At 41.4% G+C, this 20,034-nt stretch overlaps 1 protein-coding gene across 4 annotated transcripts in view; it reads left to right on the top strand.

Moving 5' to 3' along the window:
* The first annotated feature begins 154 nt into the window (after positions 1 to 154).
* The window catches only part of GPBP1L1 (GC-rich promoter binding protein 1 like 1), an 80,918-nt gene continuing 61,038 nt past the window's right edge, over positions 155 to 20,034 (top strand). For 3 of the 4 annotated variants that reach the window (XM_020987602.2, XM_078156610.1, XM_020987598.2), the window contains exon 1: positions 155 to 247. The gene's annotated coding sequence lies outside the window, so the exon portion shown is untranslated. Of the gene's footprint in view, positions 248 to 362; positions 466 to 20,034 lie in introns of those variants that run through there. The other variant, XM_020987600.2, reaches the window with a different exon arrangement.

Below are 20,034 nucleotides of genomic sequence, written 5' to 3'. Positions count from 1 at the left end.
CTGTCTGCTCCTCCCCCAGCCCTCACCCCGCGCACAAACGCGCGAGCCCCGGCCCTCACGCAGCGCGAGGAGGCGGTGGTGGCGGCTGCAGGGGGCGGAGTCATCCGGAGCGAGGCGGGCGCAGGAAGAGCTGCCGCGGCGTTCTCTGTCCCTGCGCGGACACGGACACAGATACGGACACGGACTCGGAGCCTGGCCCGGAGGAACAGAGAGGACTCAGGACGCTCCAGCCGTCGCGCGCCGCCAGGTGGGGCTCGGAGCGTGGGGGCCTGAGGCGGAACCAACGGGCGGCGGGGGGAGGGGCGGGAAGAGACGTTGGGCCGAGCGCGGCAGTTGGGGGAGGAGCCTCCTAGTCCCGCCCCCGGAGCGCGCCCCCGCCGCGGGCCCGCGCGCTTCGGCCGCCATTTTGGGCAGAGCTTTGTTGTGGTTGTGAGGCGGCCGGCAGCGGGGGCGACGCGAGGCCCGGTGAGTCGGAGAGGGGGCGGGGTGGGACCCCAGGGATCGAGGAGGCGCCGCCTGCGGGCCAGAGATGGGCGGGGGCGACCCCCCGTGACCCGAGCCCCGAGGCGGCCGGCGGAAGGGGGGCGCGTGTGGGAGCTTCCCCTCCCTCCTCGGACCCGAGCCGGGGGGGGGGGGTGCAGCCGGCGGCGACCTTGGCAAGGTCCCGAGGCTGGGGGGCAAAGTCCAGCGGGAGGCTGGGCCGGGCGGCAGGGGCTGGGGCGGGGTCCCCCGGCCGGCGCAGTGGAGGGGAAACCCCGAGGCGAGGGGGCCTGGCCAGGGGGCGGCTCCACTGTCATCCAGCTCCTCTTTCGCGTCTGGGGCCCAGGCCACCTGTCAGCCGGCACGCATTAAGTGCCTACTGTGTGCTGGGCTGAGGACACAGGCAGCCAAGCCGACCTGTGAGCCACGCATTCCTTTGCGGGGGGGGGGTGCGGGGCGCGGGGGTCGGAGTTCAGGGCTCGGGGCCCGGGGACGCGAGACATCATGGGCAGGGCTGGCGGGATGTGTGCCCGACCTCGGCTCCGCTGGCAACACGGAACTCCCAGCTCGGTCCGGGAGCGGTGGGGAGGGGGCCGCGGAGCTTGGGCGGCAGAGCTTGCTTTAGGGGCCGGGGCCGGAGTTTGCCTGCAGAGAGACCGATTAGGACGCTATTGCAGGACTCCGGTACCTGTGGGACTAGGGTGCTTATGGTAGGGGGAGACCTCCAGGAGGTAGAATTGACCAGCCTTGACCACCCATTGGATAGAGAGGTGGGGTGGGGGATCAGAAGACAGTGAACCGGTAGGGGTGACACCTAGCATGCGAAAGAAAGGTGGTGCTCTTGACAGAAATGAGTAAGTTAGTTGTAGGGTTTTTATGTAAAAATTGTAGGTGTGTATGTATTATTCAAGGATAACCTGAAGATGAGGCAAATTTTAAGCAATTGGAAAACGAATTTGACATCATTACAATCCTGGCAAAGTTGACTGAATATGGTGACATATTCGATTTTCAGATTATCCTTAAGTTACGAAATTGAGATGGCGTGTTTTTATCTTAGTTACAGAAATCTGAATTTTCTCAGCCTATTAATCTCTAGTAATTTTTTCCTTAAAAAATTTTTTTGCACTTCTTTTTATGTTCTTATACTAAAATACCAAATATGCCAGAGTGTCTGTTATAATCTAAGGCTGTGGACAGGTGCTTTTGCCATAAAGAGTCAAAATCTTCAAGAAAATGGAAGTGAAAATGAACGTACAGTAGAAAAGTCTATCGGACTTTCATTTAGTAGCTTCTGCTTAGCACAATCCCTGGCATATAGTGGGTGCTTAATAAATGTTTATTGACCGACTCACTGAAAACGATTATTTCAAAACCTCTAATGTTGCTTCATGGGGGAAAGAAGGGGAAGGAGAGCAGATAGTAGTAAATCTGCTCCTTGTTTGTACTTGTTGGCCTTCAGGGTCAGTAGGCTAAAAATAGTTGAGAAGACTACTTACCTTTACTAAATGCTTTTCTTATTTTAAGGGCTGGGTTTGCCCTTCCTTTGTGGAACGAGAGCTGTAAAACCATCATTTGTTATTTAATTCCCTGTTAACTGTCTGTGGTTTTGAAACACTTAAAAGTAAAATCCATGTAGAATCTATATCCACATACAGTGAGTGTTCTTTCCATAATTGTCAAATAGTAATATCTGCCTTTATACAGATCTTTATACACATTGTAATTTGAACTCTGCAGCTCTGGAAAGGAGTTGGCTCTAGGTATTATTCCCGTAGTGCAGATGAAGAAACTGAGGCTCACCTAGGTTAAGTGATTTCTCCAGGGTCAAACAGCTGGTAAGTGTCAGAGGTAGTACTTTATCCCTGTTCTGAGTCCATTGTAAGTTCTGAGCTTCCCTTTTCTCATGAAAATGAGGCTTGTTTGGAAAAAGCTCTTTCTGCTCGTGATCTCTGTACAGGAGTGATTTTTTATAATTGGAATATAGCTGTTGCTTAGGAAATGTATGCAAACTCACATTAAAGTGTAAGTCTTTCCTCACACCCTAATGAATTGTAGGTAGTCAAAGAAGTCTTGTTATCCCATTTGACATAGGAGGATACTGGGGTCCAGAAAGATTTAAGTGACTAGTGCCTGTGAGTTCTGGAGAAGCCTGGCATGATGTTTGTCAGATGAGGTAAATATTTTGGGAAGAAGAATCAGTGAACTTTACAAGAGCAAGAGTCTTGTCAAAAGGCCTGGGTTGGAACTTCTGTCCTAGATAGGTCATAGGATTTAGAGCTAAGAAGGGATCTTGACATCTTTGTTTTATTGATCTATTTTTGAAAGTGTCCCGTTTCCCCCCCCCCCCAAGCAAATATTTACAACAGAGGGAAAAATCCCTCATTTTATAGGTGGGAAAATTAAGGCAGGGTGGAGTCACAGGGGTAAATACATGATAGTGCCAGGGTCCTGGAACCCAAGCTTAGTGCTCTTAACTCCTTCTCCTGGCCAGTTAAAATGGGAGTGGTCATACTCTGGATATCCTGAGAATCTTAGAATTGGAGTGGACCCCAGAGTCATCTTAGTCCTACCTTGACCAAAACAGAGTTGATTAACCTTTAGAGATAGATAATGCACCAGTTTCTGAGGAAGTTGGTCCATTGCATGTGTGGATTGCTCTAATTGTTAGTGAACTTTTCTTTAGATCTTGCTTATATATAACCCAGCTCTTCTGGGACTTTGGGGCAAGTCACTTCACGACTTGGACCCCCAGTTTCATCAGCTGTAAAATGAGGTTAGACTAGAAAAATGAAGAATCATGGAATTTCACATTTGGAAGGGAGCAGGCTTTATTCAGGGCAGAGTGCAAAAGGATTATTGCCTCCCTAGTCCTCAATACTGTCTCAGATCACATTAGATTTTCTTTTAAAACTGCTATTTCACAGTGTTGACTTATGTGGAACTGACAGTTCACTGAGATCCTTAGATCTTTTTCAGACAAACTACTATCTGTCTACTCTTCTCCTCCCCATAATTGTGAAGGTGATTTTTTTGGACCTGTGTAAGTTTGATTCTTCTCAGTTACATCTTACTAAGTTTAGCCTCGGGTTCTAGCCAACTAGGTAGTACAGTGGATAGAGCACTGGTCCTAGAACCAGGAAGGCCTGAGTTCAGATTTGGCCTCAGATACTTACTTGCTAGCTGTAAGACCTTGGGCAAGTCACTTAACCCTGTTTGCCTTAGTTTCCTCATCTGCAGAATGAGCTCGAGAAGGAAATTGCAAACCACTCCAGTATCTTTGTCAAGAAAATCCCAAATGGGGTCGCAAAGAGTTGGACAAGGCTAAAATGACTGAACAACAATAATTAGCCTGGTGATCTTTTTTTAGGTCCTGATTTTGTCATCCCACAGGTTAGCTATACCACCTAGGCCTTTGTCCAGATATTAATAAAAGATGTTTAGAAGCTTGGGTCCCAGCACAGATCCCTAGGATATAGTACTACTAATACTACTTTTATATTTATATAGCACTTTAAAGTTTGCAAAATGATTTACAAATATTCACTTATTTTATCCTCACAACTACCCAGGTGGGGTTGGTGCACTTATCATCTATCATCTTCATTTTCCCTATATAGATGAGGATACTGAGTCAGACACGGTTGAAGTGACTTTGCCTAGGGTCACCCAGCTAATAAGTGTCTTAGGTGGGATTTGAATTCAGGTCTTCCTGAAGTCAGTTACTCTGTCCACTGTACCACCTAGTTGCCTCAGAGACCTCCTTTTATTTGACAATTTATATATGATATGCTATATTTATGCACAGATTATATATATTTTTAATTTAACATTAAACAAAATTAGTTTCTCCATACATAGTAGAGCAGATTATTGTATGTTATTTTCATTTTAAGTACATAATAAATTTAACATGTTACTTTCAAAGCTATTCTGCTCATTTCCTTCTAAACTTCCTTTTATTCTATGCATTTAAAAAAAAATTCTTCAGTGACTCTTTTTAAGAATAATACCTACCCCACCCACCTCCCACCCCCCTTTGAAAAGAAAAGGAAAATCAAAACATTTACACCATGCATCAATCACCATATATCGTGGTTGGAGGAGAGAAGGGAGCTTATGGGAGAGATGTTAAGAAGGTAAAATCATCAGGCCTTGGCAACAGATTAAATAGGATGGCTGAGACAAAGTGAGAGATTAAAGATGACACCTAGGTTTCAGTCCTGGATGACTTTGAGGATGGTGGTACCCTAGACAGTAATAGGGAATTTTGGAAAGGGAAAAGGTTTGAGAGGGAAAATTATTTCAGTTTTGGACATGTTGAATTTAGATTGTCTACAGGACACATCCACTTTGAGATGTCTAATAGGGAGTTGGAGATGCAAATCTGGTAGTTAGGAAGAGAAATTGAGGCTGGATAAAGTAGAGTTGATGAGCTCACCAAGTGAAATAGTATAGAAGGAGGAGAGGGCCCAGGAAACCCACATGAGATTGGGCTCAAGGAGGGGATGGAGAAGATGTTTGAGTGAGGTGGAAAGAGCTCTTTTCATGTGACCTCAGTTTTTTCAGTGAAGTATGAAGTCCTCAGCTGAGAGGGGAAGGGGGTGTTTTGGGAGATTTGACATGGTTTGGAATAGTAAATCATGGAGGAGTAGAAGGATTTCCTTGCTACACTGATTATGAGCCATAAATGTGTTATGGACCCAGTAATCATGGTTTCATGACCTTCTCTAGCTCCATTAAGCAGCATATTAATAGGATCAAAGAAGGAGGTTGTTGGGAATAATCCAGGTTTGTTTTTGGAAAGCAGTGATTGTGAAGTATAGGATAGAGTTGAACTAATTCACTGAAGGGTCAAGATAAAGAAAAGAGTTGTAGCTGGTGCAGGGGTGATGACCTGAGTCAAAACTGAGGGCAGGCCATTGGTGAGAAGTAAGAGCAGATTAGGGATCATAAGGCAGAGGGAAAGATGGATTGATACAAGGTTATGATCAGAAAAGGGAATTTCAGAGTTCTTGCACATGGAAGTAGAACATTTTGTGGATGAAGGCAAGGTCATAATCTCTGAATAGCTGAGGTAAAGTAGTAGGTCAGGGGAAATGAGTAGGTTGAGGAACTAGAAAGTTAGGGAGTTTAAGGGGCTGTCATGAATGCGGAGGTTCCCTAGTGTATGAATACAAGAAATGATGAGAGAGCTCCTCTGAGCCAGGAACTGAATTCACAGAAGAAGAAAGGAGAATGTTATGAGGGTCACCAGGATCTGGAGCAATTTGGAATTATGCCAAATTATAATGTTGTAAATGGTAATAAAGAAGCCTAGGTCTCCCACATAAACTCTAGCAAATAGCTTTAAAAGTTTCTTTTCTAAAATGTCTTTATCCTTTGACCCACAAAGCCTTCTGCTTGATGTTTAGCCCAAGGAGGTGCAGACGAAAAGATCCCATATACTGTGTAGTGACACTTTGTGGTAGCTAAGAACCAGAAACAGAGTAGATGCCCTTCCGTTGGGGAATGGCTAAAAGAGCAATTGCAAAGGCACCAGAGCGGAAGAGGGAACATTGTATATGAGGAGCAACCAGTAGACAGGACAGGACAGACCTATATGGTTGTACTGTGTAGTGTAAGGAGGGAAATGTGTGGAAGGTTAAAAACTGCTCTGATCTCTGCTTAAGTAGATTGGTACTTATCTTTGTATCTCCTTCAACACCTATCACAATTGTGGGCAAGAAAGCTGTATGTTCAGTGTAAGGAATCCTTTTTATTTTGCTAGACATGTGTTATAGCCTGGCTTGTTTCATAAGACTAGAGAAATTCACTTGTCTAGCAGGAGGTGGTAGCAAGAAACTTTCCCTTTGATATTTTAGAATAGTAATAGGTCACTATTATTAAAAAAAAAACCCTGGACCTCCTGTTAATATGGATGAGGGGAGAAGCTATAGGATTAGTGGTTATTTTTATTTACCAAAATATATGAGAGAATTTTTAGTTGAGATATTTCCTTTTTCTAATTGGAAAATAATGACACATTTTGGAGAGAGCCTCCGAAGGAGGTCCTTTATGGGCATTTCCTGAAGGAACTATGTTTCTCCCCATATACTCACCAAATATGGTGAGAATATGACATACTCTCATGTTGGTGTGTGTAGTATAGCATACAGCTACAGTGAAATTTTTGAAAAATGCTTTCATTTTTAGAAATTTTACTGAATAAGAGAAACTGAGTGTTGAATAGCATACAAAAGGACTCCACAATAACAAACTATCGAGTTGCTGTTTCTTATTGGCAGCTAGCCATGGTACAGTGGATAGACCACTGGGCCTAAAGACTGATCATCCTGAGTTCAAAACCAGTCTCAAACATGTACTAGTTCTGTGACCCTGGGTGAGTCACTTAACCCTGTTTGCTAACAATTTAAATCAACTCAGCAGCCATTTCTTAAGCTCCCTTTACTGAAGGAATTCAGCGAGTTCACAGATTCTATATGCAAGATAAATCGAGGCAAAAAAGGACATTAACAATCAGTGGTATCAGAAAGAGCTTCCATGTAGGAAGTGACACCTAGACTTGGGGCTTAAATAATTCTAAGAGGCAAAAGTAAGGGGAAAGGCCATTCCAGGGATAAGGGGGACCAGGTGGGAAGGCAGAAATGGAGGGGCAGTAAATGGCATGTCCAGTTAACTGGACAGTAGAATTTGCAAAGGGCAATAATATTAAATAAGACTAGAACAAGATCGGTAAGAACAAGATTTTGGAAGGCCTTAACTGAGAAGTTAGTATTTTGTTTTTAGAGATAGTAAGGAAATACTGAAGGTTATTGAGCAAGAGGGTGACAGGATAGACCTCTGTCTTAGGAATATTATTTAGGGAGCAGAATGGATTGGAGAGGGACCAGACTGGGTTGGGATGACTAATTAGAAATTGTAGGTAGTAGCCCAGAGGTGGAGAGAAGAGAACAGATGTGAAAATGGAATGGAGTAGACTTCACAATTGATTGGCTGTAGGAATTGAGACAGAGGGAAAAGTCAAGGAAGAATGTATTGATGGCTGAACTTGATGGTGCCCTCAAGAGAAGGGAAGTTTTAGGGGGCGTGTAGGGGAAGAGATAATTCCATTTCAGAAATTCTGAATTTGTGATGTTGATGGGATATCCAGGTAGAGATGTGATGTGGTGCTAGAGCTCAGGAGAGGAGTTAGGGCTAAATAAATAGATTTGGAAGCCAGATCACGGGAACTGATGAAATCACTGAGAGATCACGTAGAGAGAAGAGTGCCCAGGACAGAGCCCTGGAGGACGCCTGCACTTAGAGAATGGGAGGTGGATGATGATTGAGAGGAGAGCCCAGAGACAGCATTGTCACAGTAGCCAAGGGAGAAAAGTTTCTCGCAATGATTCGGTGGTCAACGGCGCCCAAAACAGCAGAGGGGTCAAGAAGGATAAGGCCTGCAAAAAGACCAGGTGCCTGACACACGGCAGGCACTTAAATGCTTTGTGGTTGATCAGTCATTGATGCCCTGAGATTGGTGTTATGTGGATGGTTGGGTCTGAAACCAGATTGTAAGAATTTGAGGAGCCGAGAGTGAAGAAGGAGAATCAGTCAAGTACGTGTTATGTGCTTATTGTGTGCTAGACACTTTGTTTAAGTACTGCTGGGATACATAGAAATTCAAAAACATATCCACGCCCTCAAGGAGTTCCCTTTCGAATGGAGGAGACAACAGTGTTGTAAACAACTTATGTTCGAATAAGATATATGAAGTGTAAATGGGAAGTAATCCCAGAGGGAAAAAGTAGGAAAGGCCACTTCTTGGAGAAGGTGACATTTGAGCTGAGTCTTGAAGGAAGCCAGGAGAGACGGGAGGGGGCAAGGAGAGCATCCCTGGCATCGAGAGACAGCCAGCGAAAATGCCTGGAGTTGGGGAGTGGAATGTTGGAATGTAGTGTCTTTTTTTGTTTGTTTGTTTGAGCAACAGAAAGGGAGGTCAATGTCACTGGATCATAGAGTAGGGAGTGGGGTGTGGGAGGGGGGAGTAAAATATAAGGAAACTGGAAAGGTAGGTTAGGTTGAGTACAGGTTATTATGGGCTTTTAAAGCCAAATAGAATTTAATATTTGATCCTAGAGCCATGAGAGTTTATTTAGAAGGGGGTGATGTAGTCACACCTTCACTTTAGGAAAGTTGTTTTGGCAGCTGGATGGACCAGAGTGAGGAAGAGAGGGAGGCCAACCAGCAATCGTCCAGAGATGAGGTGATTGGGCCGGCATGTACCTGGAGAGAGACCTTGTAAAAGTAGATTGTTAGGTAAATGTAGCAAAGATCTATCGACAGAACTTGGTGGTGGCCGATTGGATATGAGTGGGTAAGGGTGAGGAGTTGAGAATGACGCCTATAATTGGAAGCTTGTGTGACTAGGAGGATGGTGGATGGTGGTACCAACAAGAGTTGGCAAGTTTGGAAGGAAAGTGATAACTAATCCTTCTTTAATGTTAAGAAGTTTTTTTACGTTTGTCAAATATTTACTTACTGAATTTGTCCATTTTGAGGGGAGGGGTTATTTCCCTTTATGGTCCTTTACGCCAAATTCCTTGTTAGTTTAGTAGATTCTTTTCATATCAGAGTGCAGTATTAGCTACTGTTGAATAAATAGGTTAGCTTAGCTGTTCATATGACAGACAATTCACATCCAAGAAAGTTTACCACAAGAATACTAGCCGATACAAAGACAAAAGACAGTTCCTGTCCTCAAAGTGTTTATATTCTACTAGGGGGTTGTGATGTGATCACAGATAAGTAAATAAAGAATATGTGTAAAATTCACAAAGGATGGGAGGTGGGAAATCCCTAAAAACAGTGAGGGGAACGGATCAGGCTGAGCTTTGAATAATAGCTAGAATTTATATGGCGCTTTAAGGTTTTGCAAAGTGCTTTACATATTTTGTCTCATTTAATTCTCATAACCTTGTGCAATAGTTGCTCTTATTATCCTCATTTTACAGATGAGGGAACTGAGGCATGGAGCATTACATGATTTTGCCAGGGGTGGGAGGGAGGTAAGAGGAGAAAAAGATAATAGTTATCTCCTGAATGTGTACAAAGGAGGTACAGTGTTGTATACTGGGAGCAAGTACAGTTTGGTTGAAAGTATGAGAAGGAATGATGTGTAATAACCTAGAAAGATAGACTGGAATCAGACTGTGAAGGGATTTAAATGCCACACTTGGGAGTTTATATTTTATTCTAAAGTCAGTGAGAAACGTTTGAAGTTTCTTGAGCATAGGAGTTATTTAGTCATATTTGTGCTTTAGGAATATCAGTTTGGCAGTTGTGTGGAGGGTGGATTGGAGAGAGGAGAGACTGAATTCAAGACTCATTAGGAAGTTACTGCATTGAGGAGAGAGAATAGACCCAGTACTTGTGAGCCAGATATGGGGAGTTAAGTGAAAGATAGTGGATAGTTGTTCATGGGACAGAAATAGGGAAGTTTGAGGAGTGATGGTTGACCTTTTTGTTTGACATTGTCCTTTTCTCCCTTTGCTTGCTTCTTATACTTCACCCTCCTCCTCAAACTCCGAATTACAGCCATGCTGGCTGCCTTATATCCGGGCCTCCTCAGATTCGTAGGTGCCTTTAGGACTTAGGAAGCTACTCAGGCCTCCCAGCTGACAAACAACAAAACAGCCCATATTCATTTTATGTGTTCTGCTTCCGCTTGTGTTGACATGTTTTCTTCTCCATTAGAGTGTGAGGTCCTGGGAATCAAAGTGTGGAACTTTTTTCTTTCTGTCCCCCAGTTCATGAACCACAGTAAATGATTAATGCACATTTGTTGATTGATTAAGGATGGGGTTTGGGGGAGTCACAGAATTTTAACATTAGGAAGAACCTCAGGGACCATCTAGAAACCACAGGTTCCCTACCCCTGAATTCTAATCCAACTCATACACGGAAAGAATCCCCACTACAAAATCTCTGATGAGAGGTTGTTGGCCAGCTTGCTTGAAGATCTCCCAGGATTGCCTACCTACCACTTCTTCAGCCATTGAGTCCACTTTCAGACAGCTCTAATTGTTAGAATTTTTTCCTAGTATCTAATTTTAATTGGCATCTTTGCAGCTTTTATCCACAGCTCTTAGTTTTGCCCTTTGAGGACAAACAGAACAAGTGTAATCCCTCATCCATATGACAGCAGCCCTTCTGAAGACAGCTGCTGTGGCCTTGCCCACCCCTAGTCTACTCTTTTCCAGGCTAAATATCCTGGTCATCCTCCTCTGTATGACCTCTTGATTATCAGTGTTCTCCCAAAAATGAGGAGACCAAAACTGAACACAGTACTCTAGATGTGGTCAGACCAGGACAGCATAGAGAAGGACTAACACCTTAGTCCTGGAAGCTCTCAATGCTGCTCAAGACCTCATTAGCTTTTTTTGGCTACCCATTGCTGCTTTATATTGAGCTTATAGTCCATTATTTAAAAATAAAAAAGAAACACAGATCCTTTTCAGAACTACTGCTTCTCCGTACCATCTGCATCTTATATTTGTGAAATTGGTGGGGATTATTTTGGTGTGTTTTGTTTGTTTGTTTTGGTTTTTTTGTACCCAGATGCAAAGCTTGACATTTATCCTTAGTAAGTTTCATCTTACTAGATTCAGTCCAGTGCTCTAGCTTGTCAGCATCCTTTTGGATACTGACTCTGTCATCATCCAATCACCCACTCAGGTTTGTGTTATCTGTTCATGTGGTAAGCATATTTCTATTATGCCTCTATCCAGGTCATTTATAAAAACGTTAAGCATCACAGGGGACAAGTACTGATACCTGGTGTACTCTTATTAGAGACTTTCCAAGCTGATATCAAATTATTGTTACTCCAAGCTTCAAATCTTTATTTTTATTTTTGCCACGTCATCCTGATATTTAGTCACTATTTCCTTTTGATTATTCTTTGATAGTATTACTCCTTTCTCATTGCCACTGGGAAGGGAATAAGCATTTATATATTGCCTCTGTGTCACGCACTGTGCTAAGCAGTTTTACAAATATTACTTCTTTTGATGATACTTAAAAATATTTTTTTATAATACTAATCCTTGCACCATGTCTTCATCACACTATGTGTAGCTTCTAACTGGTCTGACTCTTAATTGCCACCCTTCCCGAAGAGGAAATCACAACGCTGTTGCTTACAAGTTGGTAAAGACTTAGTGTTATAGACCCAGATCAAATGCAGCTTGCACTCCCAAGCCTTTCAGAGGCCTTTTTGATCTGCCTTTCACTCCCCAAGAGGAAAACTCTTCCCATCAGGTTGCTTCTGCTGATGTCCTCATCCACTTTTTCATTCCTGAAGCCTATTCTGTTCTCCCTAATCAAAATGTTCTTTTTTTCTTCTCTTAGGAACCCTTGCTTTACAGTTTAAGGCCTAATGTAATTCCAGCTTCAGCTTTTAAATTCCCTATCCCACAGCAGTCACTACTTTTCAAAAATGTATTTATGCCCTTTAAAAATTCTAATTATTGGAGAGGGTGCCCATCAGTTGGGAAATGGCTGAACAAATTGTGGTATATGAATGTAATGGAATACTGTTGTGCTATAAGAAATGATGAGCAGGCAGACTTCAGAAAAACCTGGAAAGACTTGTATGGTCTAATGCTGAGTGAAGGGAGCAGAACCAGGAGAGCATTGTACACAGTGACAGCCACATCGCGCGATGACTAATATTGATAGACTTAACCCTTCTCAGCAATGCAAGGGTCTAAGACATCTCCAAAGGTCTCATGATGGAAAATGTGATCCGCATCCAAAGAAAGAACTATGGAGTTTGAATTCAGATCAAAGCATGCTATTTGCTATATTTTTTTTCTTTTGTTTTGTTTTCTCTTTCTTGTGGTTCCTGTTATTGGTCCTTAAAACATGACTAATGTGAAAATGTTTAATAGAAATGTATACGTATAGCATATATCAGATTGCGCGCCATGCCATCTTAGGGAGGAAGGCGGAGAAAAATTTAAAACTCAAAAGCTTATGGAGGTGATTGTTGATAAATCAAAATAAATTAATAAAAAATTCTAATTATTTACTAATATATGCGCTATCCACTTCTCCTATACCTCCCATGACCCTAGTAATAAAGAAAAGTTAATACCAATATTGAAGCACTTTTGCTTTTTTATTTTTTTAAGGCATTTGGGGTTAAGTGACTTGCCCAGGGTCACATAGCTAGTAAGTGAGACTGGATTTGAACTCAGGTCTTCCTGCCTCCAGGGCCAGATGCTGTATCCACTGTATTGCGTAATGGCCCCATTTTCCAATTTGTTGAGCTCTGGGTTATTGAGTTCCATTGTTCCTGATTCTTTCTTGTTTGGTCTCTTTTAGTTCTTTTGATCTACTTCTCTGTTTTTTAACCAGTACCAAATGGTTTTGATGGCTGCTTTTTCTGTGATATAACTTGAAGTCTGGAAATACTGGTCCTCTTTGATTCCAACTCTTTTTCATTATTTCCCTTGATATTTTTAGGTGTTTTATTTTTCCAAATACATTTTATTTTTCAAGTTCTATAAAGTATACTCTTAAAAATAAAAAAAATAAAAATATAAAGTATACCTTTGATAATTTTATTTTTATAACATTAAAACTAAATTAACTTTGTTAGTATTGTCATTTTATTCTATGGCCTTGCCCAGCCATGAGCACCAAAAATTCCTCCAGCTATTTAAGTTGTTTTTTATTTCTCTAAGGCACTCTGTCATTTAATCTATACAGGTATTTTATATTCCCAAATACTTTATATGCATTTTGTAGCTATATTTGGACTAGAATTTCCTTTTCCATTATTGCCTCTTTGGTTTTTTCATTTTATAGAAATGCTGTTGATGGGGGGGGAGGTGTATTTTGTAGTCAGAAACTTTGTTGAAGCTAGTAATTGTCTCAGTTACTTTGAGACTTTGAGACCATCTTTGCTTATCCTCTGGAATTTTCTAGGTAAATCATGTCATCCGCATACAGGGAGAGTTTTATTTTCTGCTTACCTGTCTTTATGCCTTTCATGTTCTTTCTCTTGTTCTATTTCTGTGGTTAACATTTTCTAGAATTATGTAATAGTGGGGAGAGTAAGCATCCTTGCTTAACTCCTGCATTTATTGGGAAAGTTTATTATACTTGCTTTTGGTTTTAGATAGATATTTTGTATGGGTTTTTTTTAAAGGTCCTTCTGTGCCTGTACTGATGAATACTGTACTTGGTCAGAGACTTTCTCTGCATTTATTGAGGTTTTTTTTTATTATTGTTTTCCTAATGTTGAACCCTCCTTGCTTCCCTGATATAAATCCTACTTGGTCATAATGAATGAATTGTTGGAGGAATGCTGTAGTCTGTTTGGTAGGATTTGACTTAAAATTTTTTAATCAATATTCATTAATATGAGAAAGGATTAGAAGTGAGGCTTCCACAACAGAACAAGAGGATTCTGAGGACTTCTAACATCTTGTGGATAGTCCCTCAACCCATCAGAAAGTGCCCCAAACATTCCACAAACAACTAGTTCCTTAAGAAAGGGTCCTGGGGGCAGCTGGGTGGTGCAGTGGATAGAGCACAGGCCCTGACGTCAGGAGTCCCTGAGTTCAAATGTGGCCTCAGACCAAACATTTGCCACTTACTAGCTGTGTGACCCTGGGCAAGTCACTTAACCCCAATTGCCTAAAAAAGAAAAAAAGGAGAGAAAAGGCCCTGAAAGCTGCAGGTTGCAATCCGTTAGGGTCAAGGACGTACCTCGACAGGGCAAAGGCTTTTTCTGCACTGCCCTTGCTTAGTAAGCTTATTGAATATTAGCTGACACACCCCGAGGGCGGAGATAGCCATCGTTTTTTGAACATGGTACCCCTTAAATGTGAGGAGTTAACAGAATATGGAGGAACATGGTATGGGCAGTTCAGGGAGACCAGTCCTAGCCCTGGTGGGTGGAATATGGATCTTACTATTTAAAAGTTGATTGAACCACTGAACTAGCGCCCACGTGCCACGAGAGTGTGATGTGCCCGCTTCTCTCACGAGAAGTGTAATAAAGGCTTTCCTTCACTCCTGTAGCAGATGTTTGTTTTTTTCTGACAATTAACGATGTTGCTCTGTAGTTTTTCTGTGCTTTATCTTTCCCTGGTTTATGTTCTCTATATTTATCTCATAAAAGGACTCTGGTAGAGTGCTTTCTTTCTCAGTTTTTGAGAATGATTTGTGAGGTATTATTATTGTTTTTTAAAGTTTTAATAGAATTTTCCTATTAGTCCACCGGAACTAGGAGTTTTTCCTTTGGTAGTTCCTTTACAGCTAGTTCTGTTTATTTTTCTGAGATTGGATTATTTAGGGTGTCCATTTGGCCTTTTGATTATTTTTATTTTTGAAGGTATTCCTCTATCTCTTTAGTGTTTCTTGTTTTGTTTGCATATGACTGCATAGGAAGGCTATTTTAGTTTTGTTTACTTTCTGGTTTGTAATATTTTAAATGTATATTCAGTTCATTAATATTCTCTTGTGTTTTGTTAATATATGTTTTATTGCTGTTTTTTCTCTCTAAAGGCTGCTTTATCTGCATTCCACAAATTTTAGTATGTGTGTACCATTATCATTTTCTTTCACGCAATTATTGTTTTCTTTGATTTTTTTTCTTTGACTTACCCATTATTTAGGATTTCATTGTTAAGTGTCCCACTCAACCCTCACCCCTACTCCCATGTGCCTTTTGTATAATAATAATTTTTTAATTCTTTGAGGCTACTCTGTGTCTCAGTGTCATGTAGCAGTGGATCTGTGTCTTTTGTTTATGTCCCTTGAACTGATTACTACTCTTATTGTTTGACGGTCTGTAAAGGATATATTTACTATTTCTGCCTTTTTACATTTATTTGCAGTATGTCAGGCTTTTTTTTTTAAAGTTCTATGTGGTGTTTATATTCTTTAGCAGACCTATTTACAAGGTGCCATGAATCTGTTAGCTGTAGTTTGTCCAGCAATTTGTCCAATTCTGTATTTTCCCTTTGGTTTATCTTTCTATTAGAATGTCTAAAACAGAGAGGGACAAGAAAGTCTACTACCATCACATTATGTATTTATCTTCCTGTAATTCAGTTAATTTCATGTGGGATATAGTAAGTGCCATAGTAGAGTAGGCTACATGCCAGACTGAGGCTTTTTGTCTAAGAGGTTGGTAGGAGGGAGCCTCTTAATACTTTTTTGTGTGTGTAGAGGAATAACATGCAGTAGATCTGCATCCATTTAGGTAGCTTTGTGGAAGATGCTCTAGGAGACCATTGCAATAGCCAAGGCTAGTAGACTCCTGAAATAGGGTAGAGACTATGTGAGTAGAGGGAAGGGAATGGGAGAGATGAAGACTAGAAGCTGATGGATGGTGGTCCACTAGTAGAAATAAGGAACTTTTGAAGAGGGGAGGAGTTGGTGGGAAGCAGAATGAGTTTCGTTCTAAATATGTTTAGTTTGAGTTGCCTATTGAACATTCAAAGGAGAGCAATTTAAGAGAAAGAGGTTTGGGCTATAGGCGTAGTTTTGGACATTGGTAAATGGAGGTCAAATGAGTAGTAAATGAAACCAGCATATTAAGAATTAATTATGTGGATAACATTGAGGATGCAATTAAAAAGAAAAAAAAACAACCAAATTCCTGTTTTCAAACTGCTGGCTTTTTTTTTTTTTTTTGGCTAGGCAGTGGGGTTAAGTGACATGCCCAGGGTCACACAGCTAGTAAGTGTTATGTGTCTGAGGCCGGATTTGAACTCAGGTCCTCCTGAATCCAGGGCCGGTGCTCTATCCACTGTGCCACCTAACTGCCCCTAACTGCTGACATTCTAATAGGGAAAATAGCCCATACGTGAATGAATAAATATAAAATATATACAAAGTAGGAGGTGACTAGGTGGTGCTCAGAGCACTGAACCACGAGTCAGGAAAACTCATCTTCCTGAATTCAAATCCAGCCTCAGAGACTTTTAACTAGCTGTGGGACCCTGGGCAAGTCACTTAACCTTGTTTTCCTCAGTTTCCTCATCTGTAAAATGAGCTGAAGGAGGAAATAGCAAACCACTCCAGTATCTTGGCCAAGAAAACCCCCAGTGGGGTCACAAAGAGTCAGACACAACTAAAAATGACTGAACAACAACACATACAAAATAATTTCCATGTGGGAGACAGAGTAAGCCCTGACTAGGGGGATGAGGAAAGGCTTCTTGAAAGAGGTGAAATTTAAACCATGCTTTGAAAGAGGCTGATGAGAGGAGCTTTCACTAGGTCCCATACCTTGATGCATGACAAGCCTACCTCCTTTTCTGGTTTTACAGGTCCTCAATAGCACAAGAGACAGGGAGCACAAAAGGCATTATCATTTTTGAGCAGGTTACAGCATGCTGAGCCTACTATGCATCACTTTCTCTATTGCCCTCTGAGGATTTTATCATCCTAATTCCTCTAAGATCCTGGTGTTGTCACTCAGAGCCTTATAGATGCCCAGGAAACAAATGCCCAGAAGGGAAGATAAGTGACAGTGTTCCTTTGTCCAGACCTTGATACCATCCAGTCCACCTTCTTCTTGCAAGGTTCTAAGTATAGTGCACACTTATCTGGAGTGCCTGTCTGTGCCTGCCCACCCTGTGCAGTTGTTCTCCCATAAGTTCATAGAGTGTCAGTCCCAACACTCTCAAGGCCTTCCTTGTTTGCTTCTGGAATACCAGTGGAGTACACTATCTACTTGTCATGTGCCACACTGGTCACGTGACCAGCTTGATGACATCTTTTACTCTTGTTCCTCTTTATGACAACTTATTAGTTATGTGATATGACCTGCTCAACCCCCACGCCTACTCCCATGTGCCTCTCTATTGCCCTTGTATGATAATAATTTTTAATTCTTTGGAGGCTACTCTACTCCATGTCTCACTGCCATGCAGCAGCTACAATGTGGGTCATGTGGCCATAATGAGAAAAGGAGGAGGATGAATCATTCTTCCCATTTCTTGGCGGAAAGGTGCTAGACTCAAGGCAGAAGGAGACATACATTTTCATCACTTGTTTTGCATGACTATATTTGTTACAAGAAAAGACTTTTTTGAGGGGTGAGAATAGGAGGGTACTGTGTAATAATTTTTTAAAAAAGGAAGAAAAGAGTGTCAGTGAGTTATTTGAAAAAAACAAATAGAAGAGATCAGAATAAAAGTTCAGGAGGGAACACAAAATTAGAGCAGTGTTGTAACTGCCATACTAAATTTGAATTACACAAAAAGCCCCAAGCTATATGGGGGAGGGAGGAGAAGACAGTGTAAATAAGAGAAGTTCACAGCTTCATATACAATCCTCCTTTTCCATTATTCTTGGAATATTGCACTGTTTATATTTGTTTATTAAATTCATAATAAAAAAGAATTTCTATTTACAGCATTCTTGTTGATGGATTACTTATGTGTGTGTTGTTCCCCAAGGGTGACAAAACAATTTCTGTTTCTTCTTCCCTTGATTTTCATCTTAATACTCTCCAGCATGCTTTTCTTCCACCCCTCCCTTGCATTAGTACACCTTAGTATGCAGTATCAGCCCACCTTCTCTTCTCTCCTTTTTTTAAAACTTTTTTTTTTAAGGCAGTTGGGGTTAAGTGACTTGCCCAGGGTTTGAACTCAGGTCCTCCTGACTTCAGGGCGGGTACTCTATCCACTGCGCCACTTAGCTGCCCTTTCTCTCTCCTTTTTTACTAATTTTTTTTCTTTTGAATAAGGTGTCCGTTCAAAGCCATGCATAGTATTGTCATGGGTTTTATCCCACAAAGTTTCAAGTGCAGCTCTGTGATCCCTTTGCTCCTCTTGCTTTTTGCTTAAACATTGAGCATTTGTATGTAGATATATTAAACTATAAGTTTTACCACTGGTTCTTTTCTTGGATTTTGTCTCCTGTGAACTTCTGGTTGTCACAATTTCTAGTCTTCCTTCATCATAGGTACCTTCTATGGTATCTAACTTAGTATACATGACAGTTTTCCTTCCCCAATGCTTTTTATTTTAAAAGAGCAATTTTTCAGCAGATTTAGATAACTCTCTGAAAACTTATAAAAAATGATGCTGATTGAAGTGAGCAGAACCAGGAGAACAGCATTTATAATAGTAATAATATTGTAAAGACAAATAACTTTAAAAGACTTAAAGAACTGTGTTCAGTACAGTGAGCGACCACAATTCCAGAGGACATGTTGAGAAAGCAATTTAGACACCTGAGAGGTGATGAACTTAATGTGCAGTATGAAACTTAATTTGTAGACATAGCCAGTGTGAGAATTTGTTTTGCTTTGCTGTGTTTGCTACAAAGGTTCTGTTTTTGTTATTGTAAATTTAGAGGGAGGTAGGGAGGACCAAGAGGATTGCTGAAAAGAATAGAAAAAACTGTGAAAAGAAAGGCTCATTGCAGTATTTAAAAAAACAAAATAACAGAAGAAAGAAAAAAAAGCCACAAAGCAGATCAACTTTGAAAGTTACATTTTGAATTTATTGTATACTTAAAAGGAAAAGCAAGCAGTAGAAAATAGTTGAGGTTTCATATACAATCCTCTGTTTTTCCTTGTTTCAATTTTCAAAACACCAGGAAAACAGATTTTGAGGCTTGCTCCATCTTTGGCCAGGTGTCTTCACTATACTTTAAGCTGTTATCCAGAAGTAAAGATCCCATATTCAGGCATTACCTTCTGAGTTACCTATTAGCTTCATGTATAAATATCCCTTGCCCTCAGAGGATAGCAGTCAGCTATCATTTGTTAAGCTTTTATTATGTGCCAGGCATTGTACTAAGCACCGGCAGTATAAAGAAAGGCAAAAAGTCTGCTCTAAAGGAGCTCAGAATATAATAGGGGAGCCATTCGACTATGTACATAACATATATGGGATAAATTAAGGGTAGTTTCAGAAGAAAGTCACTAAGATTACAAAGAACTGGGAAAGGCTTCTTAGAATCAAGAAGAGACAGGGTTCTAAGCATGGAGGACAGCTTGTAAAAATGCTCACTCCGGATATGGGATGTCGTAGGCACACAACAGCAAGGTCAGTGTCACTGGTTTGCACAGTACATGGAGAAGAGTAAGATATGAGAATGGTTTAAGTCAGAAGGGACAAGGTTATGAAAAGCTTTAAAAGCCAGAAGATTTTATATTTGTTCCTGTAGGTAATAGGGAGCCACTGGAATCTATGGAATGAGAGGTGACATGGTTCAACTGTTTTAGGAAGACCGTTTTGACAGCTGAGTAGAGGACGGGTTGAGTGGGGAAACGCTCAAGTAGGGAAGCCATTCAGCCAGCTTTTACAATAGTCTGGATGTAAGCCCTGACCAGGACTGCAGCAGTGTCAAGGGAGAGAGATGTGAGAAATGGTACAAAGGTAGAATCAACAAGACTTGATGACTATTTGGATATAGGGTTATGAGAGAGGGTGAGGAGTTGAGGATGATACCCAAGTTGCCAGCCTGGGTGACTAGAAGGCTGGTGGTATCCTTGAGTAACAGGGACATTTATGTTCAGTTTTGGACATG

This window comes from Phascolarctos cinereus, unplaced genomic scaffold (assembly GCF_003287225.1).
Source record: "Phascolarctos cinereus isolate Bilbo 61053 unplaced genomic scaffold, phaCin_HiC Scaffold_5;HRSCAF=322, whole genome shotgun sequence".
Lineage (NCBI taxonomy): Eukaryota > Metazoa > Chordata > Mammalia > Diprotodontia > Phascolarctidae > Phascolarctos > Phascolarctos cinereus.
Note: the sequence above shows the minus strand (reverse complement) of the source record. Positions and strands in the feature narration are given on the sequence as shown.